At 41.1% G+C, this 12,674-nt stretch overlaps 1 protein-coding gene across 1 annotated transcript in view; it reads left to right on the forward strand.

The window, feature by feature from the left end:
* Positions 1–227: 227 nt before the first annotated feature.
* Positions 228–12,674, forward strand: part of DOCK8 (dedicator of cytokinesis 8) — a 172,284-nt gene continuing 159,837 nt past the window's right edge. Inside the window, exon 1 of the mRNA XM_082655932.1 lies at positions 228–283. The gene's annotated coding sequence lies outside the window, so the exon portion shown is untranslated. The remainder of the gene's footprint in view (positions 284–12,674) is intronic.

Genomic DNA, 12,674 nt, shown 5'->3' on the forward strand with positions numbered 1-12,674 from the left:
GTATATTATCACCCAAAAGCTCTAGTGTCTACCCACAGGCCACTGAGGACATTTTAGTCAGTTCTGCCAGTCACCCGGCTAAGGAATAAGTTTTATAACATGCTATCAAAGATTGTATCTATAATTGTGATGATGTTTTAAAATTACCACTTCATTTAGATTTTTCTGTTTTAACCCAAGGTATTCTTCTGCGGAAATAAGGAAACAGTTTACCCTCCCACCAAACCTTGGCCAGTACCATCGACAAAGCATAAGTACCTCTGGCTTCCCCTCTCTTCAACTAGTAAGTATGAGTTACAGGTTTGCTTAGAGAATGGTCAAGGGCAGAAGTGCCCAGCATAATCTTTTGCTTCCTGAGTCTTAGGTTTTCCCACCGATCCCTTACATCACCAACCACCAGTTCCTGGCTCTGCACTGCTTTTTGACATCAATTCCCCTCTCTCCCTCCGTCCACTAGGGCTGGGAATACAAAGTGGATCTCCAGGGACTATGATTCTGAAGTCTCTGGACTCAGTGGACTTCCGGGCTATTTGATTTCACCCAAATTATGATTCATATTTTGGGGAGGGGAAGGATTAGCCTGGAAACTTAAAACCATTTGTAACATGCTTTTATTGGAAAAAAAATGTATTCCCAAATCTGAAAAGTCAAGTTATGAACCTTAAGCTTTTTAAATAATTTTTTTGGAAGTGTAATTTACATACAATAAAATTTCACTCATTTGTAGGTGTTTGAGGAATTTGGCCAATTTATAGTTAACCTGTACTCAGACAAGATATAGAACTGTTTCTTTACCCTAAAAAAGCCCCGTCATGCCCCTTTGCAGTGGGTCTCCTCTCCCAGCCCTCAGCCAGCAGCCCTAGGCAATCACCAATACACCTCTGTCATCATAATTTTGCCTTCTCTGGAACTTCATGTCCATGGAATCAGACAGTACAAACCTTCATTTTTAAAACACACTCCCCCTTTTAAGTTGAAGATTGCCTACATTTTTATATTAACGCCAATTGTTGAGTGTGTATACATATGTTATGTTATTTGAGGACTAAATGCGAGGCGTGTGCCCAGTGGGTTAAATCTGACTTAAATGAGATAGTTTATAAAACCAGAAGTGAGTCTTCACTTCCTTTTTAAGAGAGCTGCAGCCTCCACTGTACTCACTTCCCCTCACAGCACAGCCCCACTTTCTTGCTCGTTCTCTTGGTTATCTTAAGGAGGTTAGGTTATTTTTTTCTTTCTCACTTATTACTTCAAAACCACTTCTGCTCTTAGAAATTTTGTAACCTTCCACTCGGTTTCCTGTAGCCGCCATTTTGTCTCCTGTAACAGTTTTCCACGCCGTGTAACTGTGTATCTTTTAAAGGTATGTTTACTGGAGTGATTTGTGGTTCTTTCAGTAGGATAATTTGTGTGTTGTGTCACTGATGAAATAGTAGTACTAAAAAATGTATAGCACCTTTTACTGCAAGAGGTAACTTTCGATGACAGTTCTTTAAAAAATCTACTTATGACTTCGGTGGCTTGTTCAACTGCCCTTTTTAGTTGTACTTTTCCTGTCTGTTTCAGATCACAGATTATAATAAAAGCACACCAAGGGCATAATGTCCGTGCTTTCAGATGATTAGATATGCTTTAATCCAAGATAAATTAGATATGCTTTTTGGTTTCATGTGGTGCTGGTATAGATTTCATTGAAAACCAAAAAAAATTTTTTTTTTAATTTCTGACTCAAATTGTCTTTCAAAATATGCGAAATGAAGTTAAAAAGTCACTGGAGGGCTTCCCTGGTGGCGCAGTGGTTGAGAGCCCGCCTGCCGATGCAGGGGACAGGGGTTCGTGCCCCGGTCCGGGATGATCCCACATGCCGCGGAGCGGCTGGGCCCGTGAGCCATGGCCGCTGAGCCTGCGCGTCCGGAGCCTGTGCTCCGCAACGGGAGAGGCCACAACAGTGAGAAGCCCGCGTACCGCAAAAAAAAAAAAAAAGTGACTGGATACATTTTAAAATCTTAAACGAGGTGCGGGAGGTGGGGTTTGGTGCTTTGCTTCTTTGTAAATTCAGACTGCAACTTTCTGGAATAGTTGTCTTGAGAAATAGTGTGGACCTCACTATTAAGAGGCTTTAAGGAAGTTTAACTCAGAGGCTTTAACCCCTTAGCTACACACCAGCTGCAGCCTGAAATTTCTTCAGGAGAAATCTTTTTTATTTAAAGTCACAAATTTTAAAAATTGTTTCTTATTTTTGCAGGCGTTCTTTTGGTAGTTACGCTGCGTCATCAGGTTTTGACAAAAGTGCATTTGGATGAATTATTTCATTAGCTAGGTGGTAGAGTTAACATGTGGCTTAACTTCTAATAGAATATGTCAAAGAAATAAGCAAAAATGTTTAACTATACATGAATCATGTGGTCCTGTCATAATTTCTACCCGGTTCTATTTGCAAATAAATAGCCTTTAAAACGTATTTCTCCTGGTTAATTCCAGTTTAGTCTTCTGAATATTTTCCCCCAGACCTCTACCCCAGCTTCAGCACAGTGTGCTGACCCTGCTTCTTCTTGTTAACTGCCTGAAGGGCAGGTGGCATATGAGGGAGCAAAAGTCTGCATTTGATTCCTCTTTTGTTTTTTAAATGCAAGGACTGCTCAGGAAATCCCAGCACCCTAATGTTTACCTGCTGGTCTTCTTGTAATGTCAGAATGAAGTGGCTGTTCTTTCCCTTGAGTCATCTTCCCGAATGAAGGTTCCTCCAACAAAAAATCATCCACGTACATGGTGATTTCCCTTTCCCTTAAAAAAAATATTTTGTGTCATAGAAAGATAATGGGACATTTCAGGAAGATTTATTTCTGGCAAGGCAGAGGAGTAGTTTATCACCTAAAGACTCTCACCCTGAAGCACCTTTAAAAAAACTTTTCTTAAATGAGAAGCCATAGACTGTTCATTGTATGATTTTAGACAATGGGAAAATTTGATTAAGTGCATTTTGACCTTTATTTCCCTTACCTTTGTTTATAGAACCACCATTTCAACAACCCCACATGCTGATATAAATGTTTAATTTTTAAAAGTATTTAATTGGCACCACGTTATTTATTTATTTTAATTTAATTTTTATTTTATATTGAAGTAGAGTTGATTTACAATGCTGTGCTAGTTTCAGGTGTACAGCAAAGAGATTCCGTTACATATATACATATATTCATTCTTTTTCAGATTCTTTTCCCATATAGGTTATTAAAGCATATTGAGTAGAGTTTCCTGTGGAATACAGTAGGTCCTTGTTGACTTTCTATTTTATATATAGTAGTGTGTATCTGTTAATCCCAAACTCCTAATTTATCCACCCACCCCCTTTCCCCTTTAGTAACCATAAGTTTGTTTCCGAAGTCTGTGAGTCTGTTTCTGATTTGTAAATAAGTTCATTTGTATCATTTTTTAAGATTCCACATCTAAGTGATATCATAGGATATTTGCCTTTCTCTGACTTACTTCACTTAGTATGGTAATCTCTGGGTCCATCCATGTCGCTGCAAATGGCATTATTTCATTCATTTCATGGCTGAATAGTGTTCCATTGTATATATGTACCACATCTTCTTTATCCATTTATCTGTTGATGGACATTTAAGTTGCTTCCATGTCTTGGTTATTGTAAATTGTGGTGCAATGAACATTGGGGTGCTTGTATCTTTTTGAAGTATGGTTTTCTCCAGATATATGCCCAGGAGTGGGATTGCTGGATCGTATGGTAGTTCTATTTTTAGTTTCTTAAGGAACCTCCATACTGTTCTCCATAGTGGCTGCACCAATTTACATTCCCAACAACAGTGTAGGAGGGTTCCCTTTTCTCCACACCCTCTCCAGCATTTACTGTTTGTAGACGTTTTGATGATGGTCTTTCTGACCAATGTGAGGTGAAACCTCATTGTAGTTTTGATTTGAATTTTTCTAATAATTAGCAATGTTGAACATCTTTTCATGTGCTTTTTGGAAACTGGCACCAAGTTATTTAAAACCCAATCAATTATACCTTGTTGTTGTTTTGCAAGAGGCTGGAACTTGCAGTCAGATGGATCTGGGGTGGAGCGTAACTGTCACTCATAATTTGGGGCAAGTTAAGTAACCTTGATGAAGGCTTCAGTTTCTTCATGTGCAGTACGGGCATAGTAATGCTACCCCTGTTAGGGTTAACATAGAATGATAAAACAGATGCTGTGTACATAGAGGCTAATGTTGCTGTCTGTTTATTTGGCACTGTGGAGACACTGTGGGAGATTTCAAGACGATGAATAGGAGATGGTTTTGCCTCTTAAGGGCCTTATAATATATTTGGGAAGGCAGATAATACGGAGAATCCATGCTGGCTTTGGGTGTGGTGGGTGTTCAGAGGAGAGAAGATCCAAGATAAAATAGGAGGTAAAGGCTTAAAGGGGGAGGTTGAGAAGATTTAGAGGAAGGTTCTCAGACCTGGCTCTCATTAGAATCACCTGAGACCATTAGAAACATACCTGTGGCCTGTTGTAGAACAATTACATCAAAATCCCTAGAGTTGGGGTCCAGGTATCAGTATTTTAAAGTTTCATGGGACTTTAACATGTGGTCCAGGTTGAGGGTCATTTAAAGAACCTATGTGTTGATAGATAGAAGTAGTCCAAATAGGAGGAAGAACATAAGAAAAGTAAAGTTTCTTTTGTTGTCCTGGTTGCTCTGAATTTCAGAAAATGTAGTAAGCGAGGACTACTTGCTAATTCTGTGAATATATTTTTATATAAATATAGCGGATTCTGTCATAAATCTGATAAATCAAGGGAGAGGAAGGTTGCGTTTGATTTTGTGGGTATGTGTGTGTGCACGTGCGTATGTGTGGTGTTACTGGGTTTTTGTTTTTTTAACCCTAATTGTAAATGTTAGCTGTGGTGATTGTGTAAACATGCATTTTCAAAGTAGATAAAATATTTTAAAATTTTGCATTTTTGAATATGAAGAGGATTCACCATTTAGAGTTGGTTTTATAAAACAAAATGCAATGATTACAGACTTGCCCTGGGTCTTTTTGACACACCTAATACTGCCATCAGAGTCCTTTGCGGCCAGTGCCAAAGAGGGGCTTGTGAATAGCATCACCTGTGCATCACCCATTGGCCCTGGAATTCTCCGTTGCCACAGCTATGTGAGTAGGTTGGCCAGAGCCCCTCTGATGCCAGTCATCTATAAAGGCAAACAACTATATATTAGTTGTCTTCTTTAAGATGAAACCGTAAAATAGTAAAACTATCTTTCTGATTATTCAAAGTAGAAAGGAGAGTAAAGCGTACAAAAGAAGAAAGGTAGGTCTTCTTTGCCCTAAGTTAGAAAGGATTTGAGATACTGTGTGCATGGTTAATAACTTAACTTACATTTTTATAGAGGAAAAGTGTTATTTTTAAAAGTGAGAAGAGAAAAACTTTGAAGTAAAATGGAAGGAATCAGCTGGATCGTAACAGCTCTGGCTGAAGAGAAGGATGTAGAAAGCCACATCCTGGATATAAATCAAAACACTATGGTTACACGACATGTTTGTATATAACAGTTACAGGGGAAAGAAAAAAGAAGGTCTCATTCCTTGGAAAGCATTCTTTTTTGTTTCGTGTTTAAGCTTCTCTGCAATAAAACAACCTTTTTTTTTTTTAACCACTAAGGATGACCTAAATGGTGGCTCACTCGATAAACATGGTCTTTTTTGTTTTTCTTTTGTGCTTCATCTTTCAAAGAAGTTGGACTATCTTTAGGTTTCATTGATTTCACTGGAGGGGACATGATGGAAAATGAAGATTTCATTACAATTTTCATGCAGATTCACAGTGGAAGGCAAAATGAAAGAGTGCCACCCTGCACGCAGAGCGTGAATTTCATTACTGTCACTGAAAAGCAGAGGAATCAAGTCAGTCTTGGTAAGATTAGATTGATGTCCATCATGGCATGTCAGTACCTTCCATGCAGTGGCATCAGTGGAAGATTGCCATTGGTGGAAACAGGGAAGTATTCCTTAATCTAAGCCGTGAAGTACTTTGAAATATTGAAGCCAGAGGAACTTTACTGCCTTCTGCTCTGTTTACTTAAAGATAGTAGAGAGCCAAGAGGATTGCTTTCCATATTCATTTACTCAGGAAACATGTATTGGGTCTCACTCTGTGCCAGGAATTGCTCTAGGAGCTGGGGATACAGTAGTGAATGTAACAAAGTGTCTGTCTTCATGAGCTTACATTCTGGAATGAGAGACGTAGACAAATAAGTGAATGTAGACTCTCTCAAGGGGTAGTAAGTGCTTTGAAGAATGAAACGTGGATAGGGAATAGAGAGTGACACAGAAGAGAGCACTATATTTTAGACTGAGTGGTCTGTGGAGGCTTGGAGGTCTGGAAAGGAGACACTTGGGAAGAATTCTGAATGAACTTAACAGGTATTTGAAGGAAGAATATTCGATTTAGAAGGAACAGCAAGAGCAAAGTCCCCAGAGCAAGAGCATATGACATGCTCCAGAAACAGGAAGGATGCAGACAGTGAGCTGAGCAGAGTGGGCAATAGGAGATGAGATGGAAGAGGAATCAAGGCTGGGTCATCGGCCTCAGAGGCCATGGGAGAACTTTGTCTCTTACTTGGATTAAGATGGGAAGTCACCGGAAGCACAGACTCAGCACCATCAGAATTTTTATTATAAAGGTTGCTTATAGGGTTCTTTTTATAAAGATCACTCTGGCTGCTAAGTGAAGAATAGACCGGGGTTGGGAGGGCAGTTAGGAAATTGTCACAGTAACTCAACAAAACAATGGTGCTGCTTTGGAATAGGGTGGTGGCAGTAGAAAAGGTGAGAAGTGGTTGGATTCTGGATATATTTCAGAAGTAAAGTGGATAGGATTTTCTGATAGATAATATGCAGGATGTAAGAAAAAGAGAGAAATCAACATTGACTCCAAAGATTTTGCCCTGGGCACCTGGTGGAGTGGAATCGCCACTTGCTGAGATGCACAGACCTGGAAAATACGGGAAGAGCAGATCGGCAGGAAAGTTAAGTAATTTTGAATTTGTGATGTTTGAGAGGCCTGTTAGATCACCAAGGTGCAACGCTGAGATGTAATTGGAAAAATCAACCTGAATATCAGGGCAAAGGTTACAGATACATAGCTATAATTTTAAAAAGAAAGAAAAAGAAGGTATTTAAAGTCATGCGCATAGATGAGATCATATGGGAGTAAATTCAGATTGGGGAGAGAAGCTCTTTTAGGACTGAACCCTAGGGCTCTGCAAAGGAGAAGGAGAACCTAGGAAAACTCATGTCCCAAAGGTAGAGTGACCAAGTGTCTGTTCCAGTTTGTTGGACTGAGGGGTTTCCTGGTCCATGGACTTTCAGAGATTGGGACACACTAGGACAGTTGGTCCCTCTCCACGTGAAGAAAGTGTTTCAAGAAGGAAAGAGTGATAAACTGTCCAGTGCTATAGATAAACCAGGAATGAGCGACAGCTACTGCATTTGGCAACATGGAAGTCTTGGGTGACGTTGACCAAGACTCGTCTCTCATGAACAGCCAAGTTGATTTGAGGACCACCCACCACAGGGATAGACATGCATGAGGGTACAAGGCCAGGGCATTTGGAAGCATCATGCCTCTTCCCCTAGCCCCACCCAAAGCGGCATGAAGCTTCCCCAGTGTTGTAACAAAGGACCCAGGTCTTTTGTGATTACCTGTGTGATTTGGACCAAGTTACGTAACTTCTCTGTTTTTCGGTATCCTTATTTGTGAAATATTGTGCGGATTTGTTATTTTAATCATCTATCAGTGTGATGGCGGCATACTATGCTGTGCTAAGGCTACATAGATTAATTTTAAACAGACATGGTTCTGATGCTGTAGAAGTTTTCAGCTTCAAAACAAATTGAATCCTACCCCGCGTCAGGAGAACTAGCCCTTGATGTGCATTAGGGGACAAGGAAAAACTTGAACCCTCTTCATTAAAAATGAATATTTGTCTCTGAATAATTTAAGCTTTTAGAGTATTTATACTTTTTGTGTATTTCTAGTCTTCTATGGATCAGACATCTGAAGAAAATAGCTAGAAAGAAAGACTGCACGAATCTTCACTAGAGGAGTGTTGAAAATTGATTGAGGTCATTGACTGTGTCTCCTTGGCCTAGTGCTGGACTGCTTAGGACCCCAGCGAGTATTTGTTGAATGAGTGAAAGTTGGTGTATTATTCTAGATTCAACCAGAGCAGTGGAACTGGTAGGACATGCATCTTCATGTTTATTAAGGAATTGATTACAGGGAATTGGTTTACCCACTGGTGGTGGCTAAGCAAGGCTGAAGTCCACGGGGCGTTCAGGAAGGCAAGATCACAGCAAGCTGGAACTCCACGGGCATGAGCTGAAGCCTGGAGCCCTGAACTTCCAGAGAGCCTCCACTCTCTGTGAAAAGACATCCAACTGATTGAGTCAGGCCACCCAGGCTAATCTCCCTTTTGATTATCTTAAAGTCAACTGGTTAGAGACTTTAATTACATGGGTAATATCACTTCACACCTAACTTAGCGTTTGATTGTATCAGTAGGTGTGTGTATGCTACAGAATAGCTGCAGTCTCCCTTCTGTCCTCCAGTTCTGGCAAGAGAAAACCCCGGTAGCCAACCACGACTGGAAGAGTACTAGGAAGGGAATTTGGAAGAATGTAGCTCTGCTGAGCCAAGTTGACACATCACAAAGCCATCACAATCAAAGCCTGATTTAGGATAATTTGCAGTCTTAAGTTGTTTTGTTTTTAAAAATGGATTTTTTGTGTTTGTTTTTATTTTGATTATTTAGGGTTTTTTCTTATATTATTTTAACAAATGATAGACATGATATGATAATTCCTTGTATAAGATGACCTTGAAATTACTTTGGATCATACCATTTCAACTAGTCTTCAGTCTCCACTGACCAGGAGGCCACATATAACTCAGTAGCAGAGAAAACAAAAATAGTAAATTTTCACATTTGGCTTTTATGCTCCCAAGAGCCCAAGGGACTGACCTCAGAACATCCCCCTCTGGCCCCATTCCCAAACTTCAGCCCCCAATGAAATGCAAAACCACTGTAAATCTCTTCAATATTTGTTTACCCCTAAATGTGTGTATGTGTTAATTCCTTAATAATAAAACCTACTCTTTTTTTTTTTTTCTTTTTTAAAACCTACTCTTGAGATTGACTTCAGATAGTTTAGAGAACAGAAATCTCTTTTGGTTCCTGGTTATTTGAATATGCAAGAGGAACAACTTGCTTGGAGGCCTAGGTAACAGTAGTTGGCCTCTCCACCCACTTGCCAAGAGCAGGAGCAGTTTACATCTCTTTTGCAATGAACAGTTTCCTCCCTTGTTAGTTTCAGCATAGAAAGCGTAGTGGTGACTCGTTATTACATGCCAGCTTATGTGTAGGGCTAGAATGATACTCAAGAATTCTATCATTATGGCTTATTCTTATCGTCTGTTCAGTCCTGAAGTAGATTCAGACCGTAAGAGTTTATGACTTTATGATCAACTGTGTTTATTGCTTTTGGCACATTGCCGCACAGTTAGTGCTCAGTGATGACACTGTATTCTTTGTCATAGCTCCCCCCTCCAAAGATAGCATTATTTTGTATGTGAGAAGGTGGCAAGCTTCCCCGTCTCACAGTTGACTCAAGGTCTGGGGAAAGAGGCATGAGAGTAGCTTCCTGTATTCATCTTTATCCCTAAGGGCCAACTCAGTGACTTGCATTTAGTAGATGTTCAGCAAGTAATTGAACTTGCTGATGAAGTTCAAAAACGGAGTCAGCTATCCTTTGCCCGCCCCCCTCCACCGGCTCATCGGCAGCCTGTCCTGTAGGTAACAGGTGCCAGTATCAGCCAGGTTTTTCTTATCCCTTGTGGCTTTGAATTTTAGGGACATGATAAGTATAATACTTTGGCTGGACCTAAATTTTTTTCTCTCTGATGATTTCACACAAATGCCATTTCTCTGTGGAAGCTTCTACCTGCTATTGGTTGGCCAAAAAGTTCCTTCGGGTTTTTTTCCATTAAGATGTTACAGAAAAACCCAAAGGAACTTTTTGGCCAACCCAATAGTTATTAGTGCTAGTGTCACATGGTTTCAAATGTGCTTCAATATAATTTTTCAGTATATCTCTTCAATGCCTCTGCTCGAATAATTGATACTCTTCATGATAAATTTACGTTTAGTATCGCTTTAATCAGTTAATTACTTCACTATTATTACTTTGAGAAGCCAATCTCATGAGAAATTCAGGGTGGAACTTGGGCGTGGTGGCAGATTGATTTATTTTACTCTCTTCTAAACACACTTACCACTGCCTTGTGTTTAATTATTTCTGGAAATTCAGATTCCCTGGAAAGCCAGCAAGAGAAAACAGAATTAGGAACCTGCCTAGGTTTGAATTCCAGATGGGCTAATTCCCAGCTATGTAAACATGGGCAAACTATTAAATCTCTAGCCTTCAAAGTCCTCATCTGTAAAATGAGGGTAATAAAAGAGTGTACTTTACAGAGTTCTGGTGAGGATTAAATAAGATACTGTCTAGAGTGACCTAGCACAACTTCTTGGCACATCGTGCTCAACAGTTTTTAGTTCAAGGGTATAAACTTTACAGTAATAAGGTTGAGTATGCAAACAGTGCAGTCTCTTCATTTCGAGTTGAAGTCATTTCAGTCCCTGCGCCTGAACTCTGTGCCGTGTTGTGATAAGGAGTGGAAAGTCCGCTTTCTCCCTCGGGGTTGGTCTTATGTGAGTCTGCAGTAGATTGTTTTTTGTTCTGTGCGTGGATAATGCCTGTTGTTCCCTCTGGCAGAGGTCAACAATGTCTTTTTGCAAACTGTCCCCACCTGGCTTCTGCATAGCCTGATCTGCAGTTCTCTGAGCCCCTGGTGGTCCCAGCTACTTCATCTTGAGAGGCCCCTCTAAGGACTGTGGTCCTCTCCTCAGCTGACTTCCAGGTCCCCAGTCAGAACCCAGGGAAAGAAACTTCCTTGTCCTCAGTCACACTTTGTGGGAGCCTTGGGGAAGCAGGGGAGTGTCTGTGCTCTCTCCTACTGAAGAATGTCCTGCTGCCTTCTCTTCTGCCTCTTTTGGTCCTGCTGGCATAGGGCATTATGTAAGCCAGCCACTTCAAGAATCTCAGACAGGGAGGGCATGTTTGCTCACTTCTCAGCTTCGTCCTCACTCTTTCACGTGTCACTCAGGTCTCCACCACCACCAGGGACACAAAGGTGGGAGGAGACAGGGCAAGCCACACTTACCTTCTCTAATCTTCTTGCCTCTTCCATGGCACTTTTTTCCTCTTCTCTAACCTGGAGCCTTACATCTAGCCTGGTGTATGGTTTCAGGGTGATGAAAAACCGGTTTGGTCAGCATTTCCTTTAGATCTGTCCTTGTTTCAGAGCGAGGCAGTACAAGTCAAGAATCTGGGGTGTTTGTTGGAGTGATGACTCCAAATAGTCTCACATAAATGAACACCACAGAGCTGCTGTTATTATTATTATTATTATTATTATTATTATTACTACCACTAGTACACATGTCAACTTGATCTGAGTGATTCTTTTACTCCCTTAGGGCAGTGGTTTCCTAAGTCTAAGTGGACTTCACAAGCTAGAGAAAAATATTTGTTGAATTGCCAGCTTGCACCTGAGGAAAATTATTTTTTAAATTACCACCTACTTCTATCATTTCTTTTATACCCTCACTATGGAAGGATATAATTGAAGAGACAAAATTTAAAAAGGCAATCCTTTCCAAGCAAGTACATTCAGCCTGATGAAACCTCAGCCAGTTGCCCTTAGTTTGCTTATTTAACTGCAGTCAGTAAAAATTCTTCCCAACCGGCACCAGGCAGTGCAGCAGCGTTTGGAAATCACTGCCTTGGAGTGTCCCAGCCACCCAGCCTGGTTCACTGTGGGCTGTGATTACGAATGAAGTGCCTTCAAGAATCAATGTATAGGATAACTCAGGCCAAAGAAAGCACTGTACCTAAATACTCAGACGGAACGACTGCCGAGTTTGCCTGAATCTCTAGAAAATTGCCTCCGATTCGCCGCTTCATGTTTATTTGGGTAAACGTGGCCTCAGAGAGCTTTTGCGTGAGAAATTATAAAAATGCAGCAAGGCCTAGTGATCTCATTTTGGATCTTCTCAGGAATCCTCATCAAGATGCAATTAGGGCTTCCCCGGTGGTGCAGTGGTTGAGAGTCCGCCTGCCGATGCAGGGGACACGGGTTCGTGCCCCGGTCCGGGAAGATCCCACATGCTGCGGAGCGGCTGGGCCCATGAGCCATGGCCGCTGAGCCTGTGCGTCCGGAGCCTGTGCTCCGCAACGGGAGAGGCCACAACAGTGAGAGGCCCGCATACCACACACACACACACACACACACACACAAAGATGCAATTAAGCAGAGAAAAATTCTACCTTGGGGTGTGATTTTAATTACTCACTGTGTTCTGACTTGACTTTCCATGCTGTGTTTCTTTTCCTTTGCATATCACCACTTCTGTGTTTGACAGCTTCTCTAAAGACAGCCCCACTTAGTTGTACATGAGGAGCGAAGCACTTACTGGGAGGAGAGGGAGGACAGGGCACACATCTCCTGTCGCCTTAGTGCTTTTACCCTAAACCGTGT

The sequence above is a fragment of the Grampus griseus genome (assembly GCF_964374135.1).
Source record: "Grampus griseus genome assembly, chromosome: 6".
NCBI classification, from domain to species: Eukaryota; Metazoa; Chordata; class Mammalia; order Artiodactyla; family Delphinidae; genus Grampus; species Grampus griseus.